Here is a 13110-nt window from a genome sequence, read left to right on the forward strand (position 1 = left end):
ACACGCCGCTAGTCCGACACCCCGCTAGTTCGACACGCCGCTAGTTCGAATCTAAAATGCACTCTGTCAGTCCGACACACCGCTAGTCCGAAAATGAAAACCACTGCGCTAGTCCGAAATTGGAAAACACTCCTTCAGTCCGACACTGCGCTAGTCCGAATCTAAAAAAACACTGTGCTAGTCCGAAACTGAAAACCATTGCGCTAGTCCGAATTTGAAAAACACTGCGCTAGTCCGAATTTGAATTGAGAGAAACACTGCACTAGTCTGATATTCGGACTAGCGCAGTGTTTTTCAGATTCCGACTAGCCCAGTGTTTTTCAGATTCCGACTAGCGCTGTAGTTTTCAGTTTTGGACTAGCGCCATGGTTTTTATTTTCGGACTAGCGCAGTGTCGAACTGAAGAAGTGTTTTCCTAATTCGGAATAGCACAGAGTATTTCGGATTCGGCCTAGCGGCGTGTCGAACAGAAAACTGTGTTTTCAGATTCGGACTAGCGGCGTGTCGGACTATTGCAGTGGTTTTTATTTTCGGACTAGCGGATGCTTTTTTTCGGACTAGCGCCGTGCTTTTCATTTTCGGACTGACGCACCTCTAAGTATGGGGAATTTGTGTTGTCGGCGTGTCGGACTAGCGGCGTGTCGGACTGAGCGGTGCACCCCATGTTTGTGACTGATGATATCTACTTGGAGTTGCTGTGTGATTCAGGAAAGCGCGTCACAAAATACAAACCCAGTGATACCAGTTTCCATGATGCAGTCATGTCTACAGTAGAATTCATCTCGACCTTTGCAGGACTTAAACCCCATTAAAAGCTATTAAACCAAGATAACACTCATTGAAACAGCTCAACTGATTAAATCGGATCTTCTCTGGTTGTGCACATGTGTCTGTTTTCATGTGCGATATCGCAATAAAGCTGGTATTATAGCTTCAGTTGGGTAACCAACGGCCACCCAAAGACAAACAGAGCAATATTGTCTATGCCATTGAATGCAAGGTCAACAATTGCCAGGACTTGTACATCGGTGAAACAAAACAGACCTTGGCTAAGCGTATGTACCAACACAGACGTGCCAGCACCAGTTGTGGGGATTCTGCAGTATACACGCATTTGGATAGCACAAATCACTCCTTCGACAACAAGGACGTTGTGATCTTAGACAGGGAGCGCAGGTGGTACGAAAGAGGAGTAAAAGAAGCGATCTATGTTAAGAAAGAACAGCCTTCACTCAACAGGGGAGGCGGCCTGCGTCACAACTTGGCGGGGGCCTACAATTCCGTTATTAAGAACATTCCCAAGAAGTTTGGCTCTAAATCTACGACCCCTGGCAACACCATCTCGCCACTGGTCAGTGACCAATTGCCGACAGACCAACAGACGGCCTGAAGATGTACCTAGGATAAGGTGTGAAACCGTTGCCTCTCAAAACCGTGAGTCCAGTTGAATAGATTTAACAAGTTTAATTTTATATTAACTAAAACACCAAGGTACGAATATTTCCAAACATCTAAATTAGCTAAAATTTAGGACATGTTAAAAAACTATATTTTCTAGAACTTTAGAAGAGTACTTTTAATATTGGCCGGTTATTTTTCACACAGCGACGTTAACTAGTCATATCCCCATACTTTTAACGTAGGGCTATTTGTAGAGGTCACGCGTCAATGGGAAAGAGCACTGTGTATTGTGTATAGACGAATCCAACGAGCCAAGTCATGGTCAGGATTTGGTCGGCCATCTTTGGTTTCCCGCTAGCACCAACCTGGTGTTTTGAGCACCCGATTGTGCAAATAAAAGCTGCCTAACACCTAGAGAAGATGCAAAGACGAGGAGGGTTAATAGAATAATATGTACAATAGAGGAAATCCTGTCGCATCTATTCATACATAGTCCTTTTGTTCATCCATTTGTACATCTATGAATAGATGCGACGGGATTACCTAAGGAATTATCTCTATTGTATTATTCTATTAACCCTCCTCGACCTTCTCTAGGTGTAAGGCGGCTTTTATTTGCACAACTGTTGGAACTGTATTGTGTTGTAATCATTCTTTTGTCTACCTGTGTTTTCGCGGAAGGTGTAAAACGGGTGATGGAATGCAGTTTAAAATTTCCGCCAAGGCCGAATCATTTCACATTTTGGATGCATTGTAGCCGGCGGGGACCCAACTAAAGGCTGCTAGTCAGGTGTAGGAATGCGTGTATTTGGATTCGTCTATATAGGAAAACGGACAGTAACTGCAGTATGCTCATCAATTGGGGGTTAACATGGTTAATTGCAGCCGGTTGTCATATTTTTTAAGTTCATTTGGAAATGAATTTGGAGAAAACCTTCTGTTAATAAAATACTATGCTGAGCCACCAGCCTGGGTGGCTCACGCTCCAGTAATTTCAGATGATTGAGCTCAGAAATACATCAAAGAATGTCTTCCAATTCATGAAAATAGATATTCAGCTTATCGGATTAAAAGCTTATAGAGGGAATGTCTTGCTGCTCAGCGAGTGTTTGTAATTATCAGAAGGTTCACATTAGGAAATGTTCTTCTTTCTACGAACCTCGAACGAAGATTAAAAATCGTTTTTTCCTAATGTGTACGCAATTTTTTTCCTTCGACGAAGATTAAAATTGCTTCGTTCAACGAAGCTAAAAAGGTTGTTTCGACGAAGGAATACTTCGTTCAACGAAGCTAATTTTATAATGTGTACGCTCGCTTCGTTCGACGAAGGAAAGTGGTCATGTGACAAGTGACCTTCGCCGGCTTTAATAATAGCCGGGCGTTAATAGCTTCATCGAGCTTCGTTAATTTTCATGAAATGTGTACAGTGCAATGTCTTCGTTCGGTCTTCGTTCAGTTAATCAAGCTTAACTTATCTTCATCGAATGAAGAAATTTCCTAATGTGAACAGGGTCTACCACCCGGGCATTCATGCCCCAATCCCCCCACTATAGCTACACTGTTAATCCAAGTGTTTAGGGTTTCTGTAACACTTTTTAAACATTGCTTGGCGTTTAATTTTTCATTTACACAGTAAAGGTATAGGACACCTAAACACATAAACAACAGAGTAAACACATAAAGACAAAGAGTAAACACACGAGAGTATTTAGCCTGGGGTATTTTGATAGTAAGATTCAAAGTGTTTACTTTCATATTGTTCGGAAAGTAAATGTTTTTTGTAAACATTTTATGTGTTTACTTTCTAAACGATTTTGAAAGTAATAAAACAAGTTGAATGTTTAGAATCTAAATACTCTCAAGTGTTTGTCTTTATTTGTTTACTTTGGTGTTTTGGTGTCCTATACCTTTACTGTGTAGGCCTAAATGAGAAATTAAACGCCTAGCAGTGTTTGAAAAGTGTTACAGAAATCCTAAACACTTGGATTTACAGTGTAGCGACCTTTAGAGGGGCATGGACCGTATACCGTTAAAACAATGCAGTGATGAATGGGGCGAAATGGGGCGCGATGCTGTCGATCGGGTCGCACCGTCCACTTTGAAAAATTGTTAAAACGTAGCCACTACACACTATAGTTCTATATAATAATAATGAGATATTACAGGATTGAAAATCTAAACACAAAATTGCCTTACCTGATGTTTAGTAGGCCTATAGTCGTTTGCATTCAGTCTGTCTGCTGTAGGCCGATAGGTGACTGCAAATGAAACAAGGAAGTCATGTACTGCCTTACAAGCTCTTACACTTGCACTTTCAACCCCTATAATATAAATAACTGATCACATCAAAGACCTTCGATTGTGTTTTTGAATTACACAAGAATTTCCGTTTAAATTAAAGGGACCTTCAGATCATATAGTTCCGGATCCCAAAGTGAGTAGTTTGGGACCCATACCGTTATAGGCCTACTATATATTATATTACCTATACACTATTATAATTCAAAAAACAAACAAGGAAGAGTTTAGACAGTTAGGTCATGTATACCTCATGGAATTCTTACCGGGGGGGGCACTCGAATATGAAAGTAAAAAAGGGGGTCATTCAGTGGGGGTTCCAAGAAATGGGGGTCATTCAGTGGTGAAATGTTAAAAATTGGGCGTCATTGACCGTGAAAAAGTAACTTTCTGGGCAAAACTGTGCAAAAAAAAAAAAAATGGCTACAAAAGTATAAAAATTGTTTAAAAATTTGCAGATTTGGTGTAAAGCTGATGAAAAAGGGGTCATTGTGTGGCAGATTAAAAAAAAGCGATCATTGGGTGTAAGTTGATGAAAAAAGGGGTCATTGCCCATTGGGTGGCAGATTTGCCTCAAAAATGGGGGTCTATTGACAGGCACATGACGCGTACCAATAATGGGAGAGCCCCCCCCCCCCCCGAAACAGAAACATATCAATGAAAGCCGGAAAATAACTGCCCTTCTGCACCTTTTAATCTACTTAGTAAAGTTTTAGCAGTGGTAGTAGTTCGGTCTTTTCTAAAATAAAATACGCGGGTATATATACTAGCCTAGTATTCTGACAGAAATTGAGGAGAGGGGAAGAGAACCAAAACATTATTTTTTTCGGCCTTAACTAGTTTTTGATTGAAATTGATTTTATGGTATAAAAGTGCCCAACTTGACATAGACAGAAACATATAGCCCTGCGCTAATTTAAAAACACGGGTCTCTATTATCAATTGCATAATATTAATTTATATAAAGCACAGAAAAAATGTTGATTTACTTTTGACCGTTTGTTAGTTTCTTACGCTTTGTGAAGCTTTGATTCCAAGGTATAATACAGAAACATAACCCGTGTTATATAAAGGCACATTTATATCTCGTATGGAATTCTTATCTCATTATCTGGACACCTTTTGCCAACAATTAAAACATCCTCTATAGCTTTCTACATCCTTTCGTCGGTCAACCTTGAATTAGGCTATTCCATTTAAAATTCACACTACCGCAGAGGGAGTAAGAGTTTCGTATATAATAGCACAGATATTGGATAGGGGTAACTTCCATTTGAAATACTCACTCCAGTTGTGGAAGATATAAGTAAAGCCATAATATATAGGGGGAGTACATTGTATGGGTTTCAAAATGATTAACCCTAACCAATTACATTTGAAAAACTTACTCCCCCTGTGGAAGATATTTCCAAAATCTTCCACATGGGTAGTGTGGATTTCAACTGGAATAGCTCATTGAAAGTCAACTTATTTATTTGGAACTTTTTGAATTTCTGTTACCTTACTTTCAACTACTTACAAGCTCTTACAGACTGGAACCGAGTTACTAAGTCGGGGCAACGAATTTCTACCTCGGGGCCCCGAGTTACTAAGTCGGACCCCAAGATATTTCTTTCATGTCCCTTCGGGGGCTCCGTAACTACTACATGTAGACAGCAGCTTCATTCATCATGTTTACAATGGAATCTGACACAAAATTAACACAAAATAGTCAGGGCCTCAGATTTTAGACTCTGTTAACAAGATTTGGTGTTTGTATCATCAGGCCTTATTTAATGTAGGCCTATAAAATATTGTTAGGCCTACCTGAAAAACATTTTGTCAAATCAAGTAATTTTTTATATCCCATTGTTCAAATGTTGTATCTTTACCCATGTACCATTGCTATTAGCACAATCTTAGATGTATATATATACTGCACAAGCATTGGACAATAATTTACAGCCACCTAATTTTTAGGTGGGGTCCGACACCCCCAGCCGAGTATACTCAGAAGAAAATTGCGACTTGGATTGATGAACTGTTTGCAGTTTTTATGCAACAAGACAAAACAGATGTGAATAAGGAAGCAAAATTACCACGAAAATGTTTTGTTATGTGAACACTTTGGTTTGGTAAATAACGAAAAAGGAAAATACCATACGGGACATTTTGGTCGAATTGAAATGATTTAGGCCCTTATTTAGGCCTTACCGAAATACCGTTATTTCGGTACAGAGCATAGGCCTATAGTTTTATGCTTTAGTTGATAAGAATTTTGTTATCGCATTGGTCAAGCACCACTTGGATAAAAATATACCTTCCTTACATCTGCCATATTTCCCGTATTTCGTGAACAAAATGGGGGTAATATTTGTTACCCTGTTTGTTCACGCCGGTGCCGTATTTAATCAAAGTGGTGTTTGACCAATATTAATAAAGACTCGGAGAATTCTTATGAACTAAAGGATAACTAATAGTATTTTGTGTCTTTTAATGTATGGGCATAGAACACAACACTTGGACAAGGCCCTATCAATGATCCCCTCAAGAGCGTAAAAATATAAAATTTGTAAATTGCGAAGTGCATAAGTGAATGATAAGCTAGCCGTTAAAATTGTAGGCCTAATTAAGTATTTGTTTAAGTTCCATCAACTTTAAAAAACAAAACAAAAAAACCAAGGTTTTGATTTCCAGAGAAAGTATAAGATCTAAGCTTTCATTTGCTGCAAATTTGATTGAAATCGGACATTCCTTTCTAAGTTATGGATATTTTCACTCGCACTTTCATCATTATTTCTTATGTATTTCTTAGACTGCACAGAAGAAACATTTACACAAACCCCAGTAATAAATGATGGTAACGTAAATGATACCCCCAAAATGCTTTCGGTGAATAAATTTTATTGTACATATTTTAATAAATATATTCTTATTTTAGCATGTTCGGTTTAAAGGGGCATTTCTGGATCCACAGCCGCATCCCCCACTTTTGTTAAAAGTTAGCAAAAGCATTGCCAAATTTGAATTACGTTCTGGTCCACCCACAGAGCCTTATATAAATGGGTACACCACATTCATTGACAGTACACCCGCAACATTATCTCCAAGGCCTAAAAAAGAAATTGTTTGATTAGCGACCGACCTTAAAAACAAGCCTGACCCTAGACTTTTTTCTTATTTTTTTTTGGAATTTTTTTTTTTAAATGATACAAAATAAATTAAAAAAATAAAATAAAAAGAATCAAAAAAGTTCCAAGGCTTTTATCATACGCAATTTGACGCTTAAAATGTGTGTAAAAAAAAATTGCCGACCGACCTACCCTAATTTTTTTTAAATGTTACGCCAATCAAACGATTTTCTTTTTTAGGCCCAATTCTGTGGGTAGGCCTACTTAGAACGAAATTACAGTCAACTGTCAGTCAACATTTTTCATGGATATCAGTGGATATCTGCTGAAGAATGTCATAAAAGAGCATGCTAGTATCACAAAATACTTCTTTAATTGTAGTTTGTATTTCGCTTGTTTGAAAAACGTTCAAACTCAACCTGAGAGCAAATTTGTTTCAGGTAGACTCAATCAATACGCACTCAGTGCGAGGGACTCTGCATGTTACCGTCTGAGAATAAACGAGTATTATTATTCTGACATTAAACGAATGAGCAAAGAAGACTACGAAAATAATGAGGAGACGGCGATGCCAAGCCCTGTGTTAAATGTAAGGAAAAAATAAATATTTTCCCTGGAAGGTGTACGAAATTGGAGCCGTAAATTCAGAATGATTTTGGCAATAAAAGATAAACGAATGATATGATATTGATGACAATACCATAGTTGATTTTATTGATGATCAAGGAACGGCCAATATGAGGATTCGGACCGTTGGTGAGTGTTGTCATGCATTTGTTTATATATTTTGTAATCAATACAGCAACGCTATCGTGATAAATAAAATCATGCCTAATTCATGTAATAAATTCACTGTATTATTTTAGTATGGTACAGTCAGTAGAGCGTTTTGGGTCAAGCTGGGAGAAAAAAATCCCAGGTCGACCAAAAATAGCGTATCGCACACGATAGACCACCTAAGTTATCGTAAATCGGTTTCTCCCAGGTCGACCGTAAATTTTGGGTTGCCACATATCACATTCGCCCCATAAGCGCCAGGATTTTTAGCCAGGTCGACCCATCAAGCATGCAAATAGCCCTACTTACGTGCCCCGATATACATGTGATGAGTATAAACCATTGTACGCATGTAGGCCTACGGCACGATTCATTCATAACTTTGTGCAAGCGCCGGTGTGACTTTTACGATATCAGTTTCAGTGTCTTGGCATCTAAATTAATTCAGTCATAGGCCTACTCTCATTTTCGTATTTATTTAATAGAGTAGGCCCTATTCTTGTTTTAGTTTGCAAAATACAGAGGCAGATATAGTCCCGGATATAGTCATACTTCCAAGTTTTCTACTTTCTTGAATTTAAGCGTCAACATGTAGGCCTAAAGCGCTTTTAAGCGCTAATGCGAACTTGGATGCCCGGCTTGGATGTAAGCTTAAAGCTTACATCCAAGCCGGGCATCCAAGTTCGCATTCTCTTGGTCGGGCTGACGTCACAAAGGGGAAATAGCCTTGTAAACCCAGTGTGCGCATGTGCAGCGCATGTGCAGTTCCCCTTTCTCGAGCTGGTTTCTAGGTGCGCGCTTGTGCAAAGGGGACAAAGGGGACAATGTTCCCGGATGTCCGACCGAGTGAATGGACGGTACTACGACTCGATGTTTCAGACTTTACTTGTGAGAAAATGAAAGTAATAAATTATGAGAAGAGGTCACAAATAGGATCAAATAAAATAATCCAACAAAGAATCACCCTGCCTAAGTGCGGACATAGGCTAGGCCTACATGTTTTAAACTTTATTATTATCCACCACGAATGGAGTGCCAATTTCTATTAGCCTAGGCTGTCTTTCTATCAACAAACATGGAATCTCCCAGCTTGACCAATTTGGCGTCAGTAGATTAGATAGCCGGCCGTGTTATTTTAGCTAGCCCTAGACATAGCATAGCTAATAGCTATCTATACTATGATCAGCTCGTAATAGGCGGGAATTATTCGGTTTTTGTTACTGCACGAGTCAATAAAGTCCAAATTTACGCTCGCGTAAATACACAAGTCAAAAGCTTGCGTCATGACATGGGTTATGATGGCTCATGCACGCAATACGCAAAGCACCAAAGGCAAGCACAGTTCGCGTAGATGCAGTAGGTATCCCAGGCAAACCTTAGTTAACACATTTGCTAGTCAGCGAAATTCACCTGGCCTAGACAGGGGCCCAAACACAATGCATATTTACATAGAAATTTGAATTTTTTTCGAGAACAGGTCGGTGAAGGAAACCTACATAGATATGTTTTCTATACTTCACTTGACCCAAATATATGATTTTTTATGGGGATAATCAAGTCGCACATGGAATTTTAGAGGGATTTTGATAGCAGTTCCATTAAAAAAAGCTGCTATCGCCAGTCTAAGATCTAGAAACACCCCTAAATGCTGTTTTGGGGAATTTTGCTAGCAGAATCTTTTTGACTTTGTTACGGAAAGTGCTATGACAAAAATGTTTTCAGTTTTGGCTTTCTTTACTCAAGGCCTTTAATTTGATATGTAAAATGATGCAGTTTGATGGCAAATTTGAATTCACCTAGCATACCTAGATGCAGCACCCAGCTGCGTTTACGCAATTCTATATCAATCCACGATGTTATGAGTCCCGCCTATTACGAGCTGATCAGAGTATAGTGGAAATTTTAATTGAATGAACACCTGAACACAGTGACAATTCCATAGTGTGACGATTTTTCGCGTACACTGGCACTGCGTACTGCGTGATGTACGACAGCGTGTGCGACTGCGTGCACCAGCTCATTCGATGTATTGCATGCAACACGTCCCCCAGTTCCAATAATTAAAACTCCCGGCTACGACCGGGAGTTCCAACATGTGCTGTGTATGTGTTTGTATACGTGTTAAATGTGCATTCACATGTAACACTTAGCCATCGGTACAAAGAAATCGTTGCTCCAAAAATGATTACACATTTGTAATCATTTTTCACCACAAAATATGATATGAAAAAACACAGTCACAGGTGAGCAATGTATGAATATATGGAGAGGTGAAACAGGTTGTTAATTATTGTCAATATTAATATTTTGCAACACTTATAATGAAAATAATTAACACTGAAGACACCCTATGGCACCTTCTGCAACTTGAGAACAAGTCCTCAAACGTTCGAAATTTGTAGTTACCACAACTGCACGTCCCCATGTGATCATGATGTTTACAAAATTATTGTAATGAAATGTGTACATTGTACCTTGATGCAAAAGTTATAATTAAGTCCCTATATAGTGAGGGTGGTTTAATGCCGGGGGGGGGGGGGTCTTCGAAAAACTTTGTACGGGGATGTGCCACACAGACTTTCGGATGCTGACTTTCTCTATACCTACTTTTTGCTGTTTTTGCTACCCATCAATATACCAATTTTCAACAAAAAGCACCCAACATGTGTAGGTAGGGGTACGTTTGTAGCAACAAGGGGTTGACGTTCTGATCATGGCATTCCGCTGCGTTTCCCAGTATGATTGATCATGAATTTCAGATGGACGCACAAAAATCTGTCTGGACGTTTTTGCAACCTAGTCAGCAAACTTGCATCACACACGCATGACACAGACGCACATTTTTTAAACCTTAACGGGAACCCTGATTGTCATTGATGCTATTGTCTGGTTGGTCACTCTCGGTATCGTCTTCTGTGTCATTTGCCTGCTTTTCGGTTTTCAATTGAAGACACATTTTTACCATAAAAATATCGTGGCCTGTTAAACTAGTATTAATCGCAATTGTGATTTAAAATCAAAATTTATCGCGATAGACGATAATAACATTATTGTGAACATGCATACCCTGAGGGAGGGTAAATTTGGGGATGCAAGAATTTTTTGGAAAGTTGAAAGGTGGGAAAAGAGGGGGACAAATAATTTTTGGCACACATTCATGGGCTCCTTTAAAATTAAAAAAACACCTAAATATTATGCAAATTTTCCTACATTGTACACGCTGCACTCGCAATTTTTAAGGCTTGCAAATTTTGATCCAAAGAATTTGAAATGTGCAAAGGAAGGGTAAATATTTTTGGCAGGCTGAGAGGTGGGCAAGCGATTTTTGGCAGGCCAAGGGGGGGGGGGGGTCATACCGTCATAATTATTGCACAGCCACTAAACTTGTCATGCTTATCCACAAGGGGCATTGTGAGATTTCAGTCCAAAAGTTTAGCCCTCCCTCAATTTTTGTTAAAGTCCAGTTAACATGTGCACGCAATGTTTGTCTATGAGTTTATGCAAACCAGAATGAAATACAGGCTTTGTGTTTTACATTTTTCTAGGTGAGCTGTCTAAACAATTTCCCCTTGAGATTAAGGAGAGCTGTTCAAACCACTACCCTGAAATTTTGAAGGAGAGTGGTCAACATGGCAGGAAAAAGTGGGCAATACGGGAAGCTCATTGCCGGGAAATTTTTGGATTTTGACCAAAAAAATAAAAAGAAATACATAAGGGAAATATGTCATACTGGAGGAAATTTGGTAAAACTGGAGGGAAATTCTGGATTGCTTGCAGGGAAAAAAACATTTTTCAGCACACCACGCTGTTATAGAGAGTGGTGGGTGAGCTAGGAGAGTTGTTTTACATTTTTAATGCCTGATTGCAAAAACTGTACGGTAATTTTGAATTTGGTCAAATCTATCAATAGACTTCTAGTATGTTTTTTAAAATGATATTTATTATTTAGTCACAATTTGTGAATAAACTTCTGCAAAACTATTGGGTGAAATCATGAAAAACAGCTCCCCTGATTGCAGCATTTTAGGAGAGCTGTTGGAGAGTGACAGATCCTGTTCTGCTCAAAACAAAAGGCCTGCAAATAGAAATACCGGTAGTTAAAAGCTGAAATCAGCATGTCAAATTATATGATTTTGTATTTTTGTAATAACATGTCTATGATGTCTTGATCCAAACAATAATTCATCCACACAGTTCAATAGGAGATTTAAGGGGGTATAATACCATACCCCTCTTTTTTTCTTTTTTTTTTTGTAAATTTATGAAGTACATAAATATGTTCATCACCCCATGTCCTGAACTTATCAAATATCTTTACATGTATACAAAGTGCTTTTAAACCATTTTAGTAAATCATTTTAGCCCTATATATTTTTGTTTACTGTATCCTATAATCATAAAAGTAATTCTTGGCCAAACTGGAACATGCGCGTTGCGTCCATGTAGTGTACTAAGCGTGTACGCAGTGTAAGGCGCGTGTATACTTTCTGTACCGCGCTATATTCGCATGTGTTTATCACAGAGCCACTAGCGTTCACAGTGTTCCAGTTTGGCCAAGAATTACTTAATTTGATTATAGTAACTCAGATGTGTGTTTCATAATAAACCATAATTTATTCTATTCAACATGTTCAAGTAGAGTACATGAATAGAATACATTAAATCCTTTGTTATACTATCTTTAGAAAATGTATTCAGTGATGCATGCTAAATAACACTGTATTTCATAAACTCTTCACAATGGATGCATAGTCAATTTGAATACTATGTACCTAGTTCTATACCTGTAATGTGTTGTTAGGAAAAGAGATTTAAAAAGGCTTATAGGTCATCATAGGTCAGGTTAAAGGTCACTTGGTTCAGGTCAAATTTAGGCATCCTTTTTGAATACATCTGATAGTCTGTCATATCATAATGAGGCATCAATTTGGATATTCTGTCTTTTACTATCTGAGGTGGATCAGGGATCGATACAAAGGGATGGGCATCCTAGTATTACGTAACAAACCGGAAGATGTAGTTTAAGTCTAGACAATAGGCGGATTAGCGGCCATTTTGTCTTTGACATGATTTTATTCACGTGTCCTTATACTTTAGTACACAAATATATAAGTTAACATGTTTACAATATTAAAATTATATTTTGAATAATCAATTATATTCTGTAGTAAATCGATCAAATGACGGTGATTGTTTAGGTATTATATGCTTGATAAAATTAAACTGTCTGACCAGCTAGTATTCTCCTCCGCCGTCAGTGTGATTCCAGACATTCCACGCACCATGTTGAGAAGGTGGAGGAGACTAAAGCTGTATTAACTAACACGCATGCGTTAAAAATGATGTAGTTTAAGTCGAACAATAGAGTGACATAGTTTCCGGCATTGTTCCTATGCACTTTCACCCTCCTGGGTGGATATACTAAAATACCTTGGGATGTAATTAATGGTGAGTACAATTTAGATTGCCTAGTTGAGATGGATTGGACAAATAAATATAAGTCACAAAAGTGAAGCTTGTGGAA

At 38.5% G+C, this 13110-nt stretch overlaps 1 protein-coding gene across 1 annotated transcript in view; it reads left to right on the forward strand.

Annotated features, from left to right (window-relative positions):
• The first annotated feature begins 7283 nt into the window (after nucleotides 1–7283).
• LOC140146110 (uncharacterized) overlaps nucleotides 7284–13110 on the forward strand; it is a 77427-nt gene continuing 71600 nt past the window's right edge. The window contains exon 1 of the mRNA XM_072167862.1: nucleotides 7284–7565. The gene's annotated coding sequence lies outside the window, so the exon portion shown is untranslated. The remainder of the gene's footprint in view (nucleotides 7566–13110) is intronic.

Source organism: Amphiura filiformis, chromosome 2, assembly GCF_039555335.1.
Source record: "Amphiura filiformis chromosome 2, Afil_fr2py, whole genome shotgun sequence".
Lineage (NCBI taxonomy): Eukaryota > Metazoa > Echinodermata > Ophiuroidea > Amphilepidida > Amphiuridae > Amphiura > Amphiura filiformis.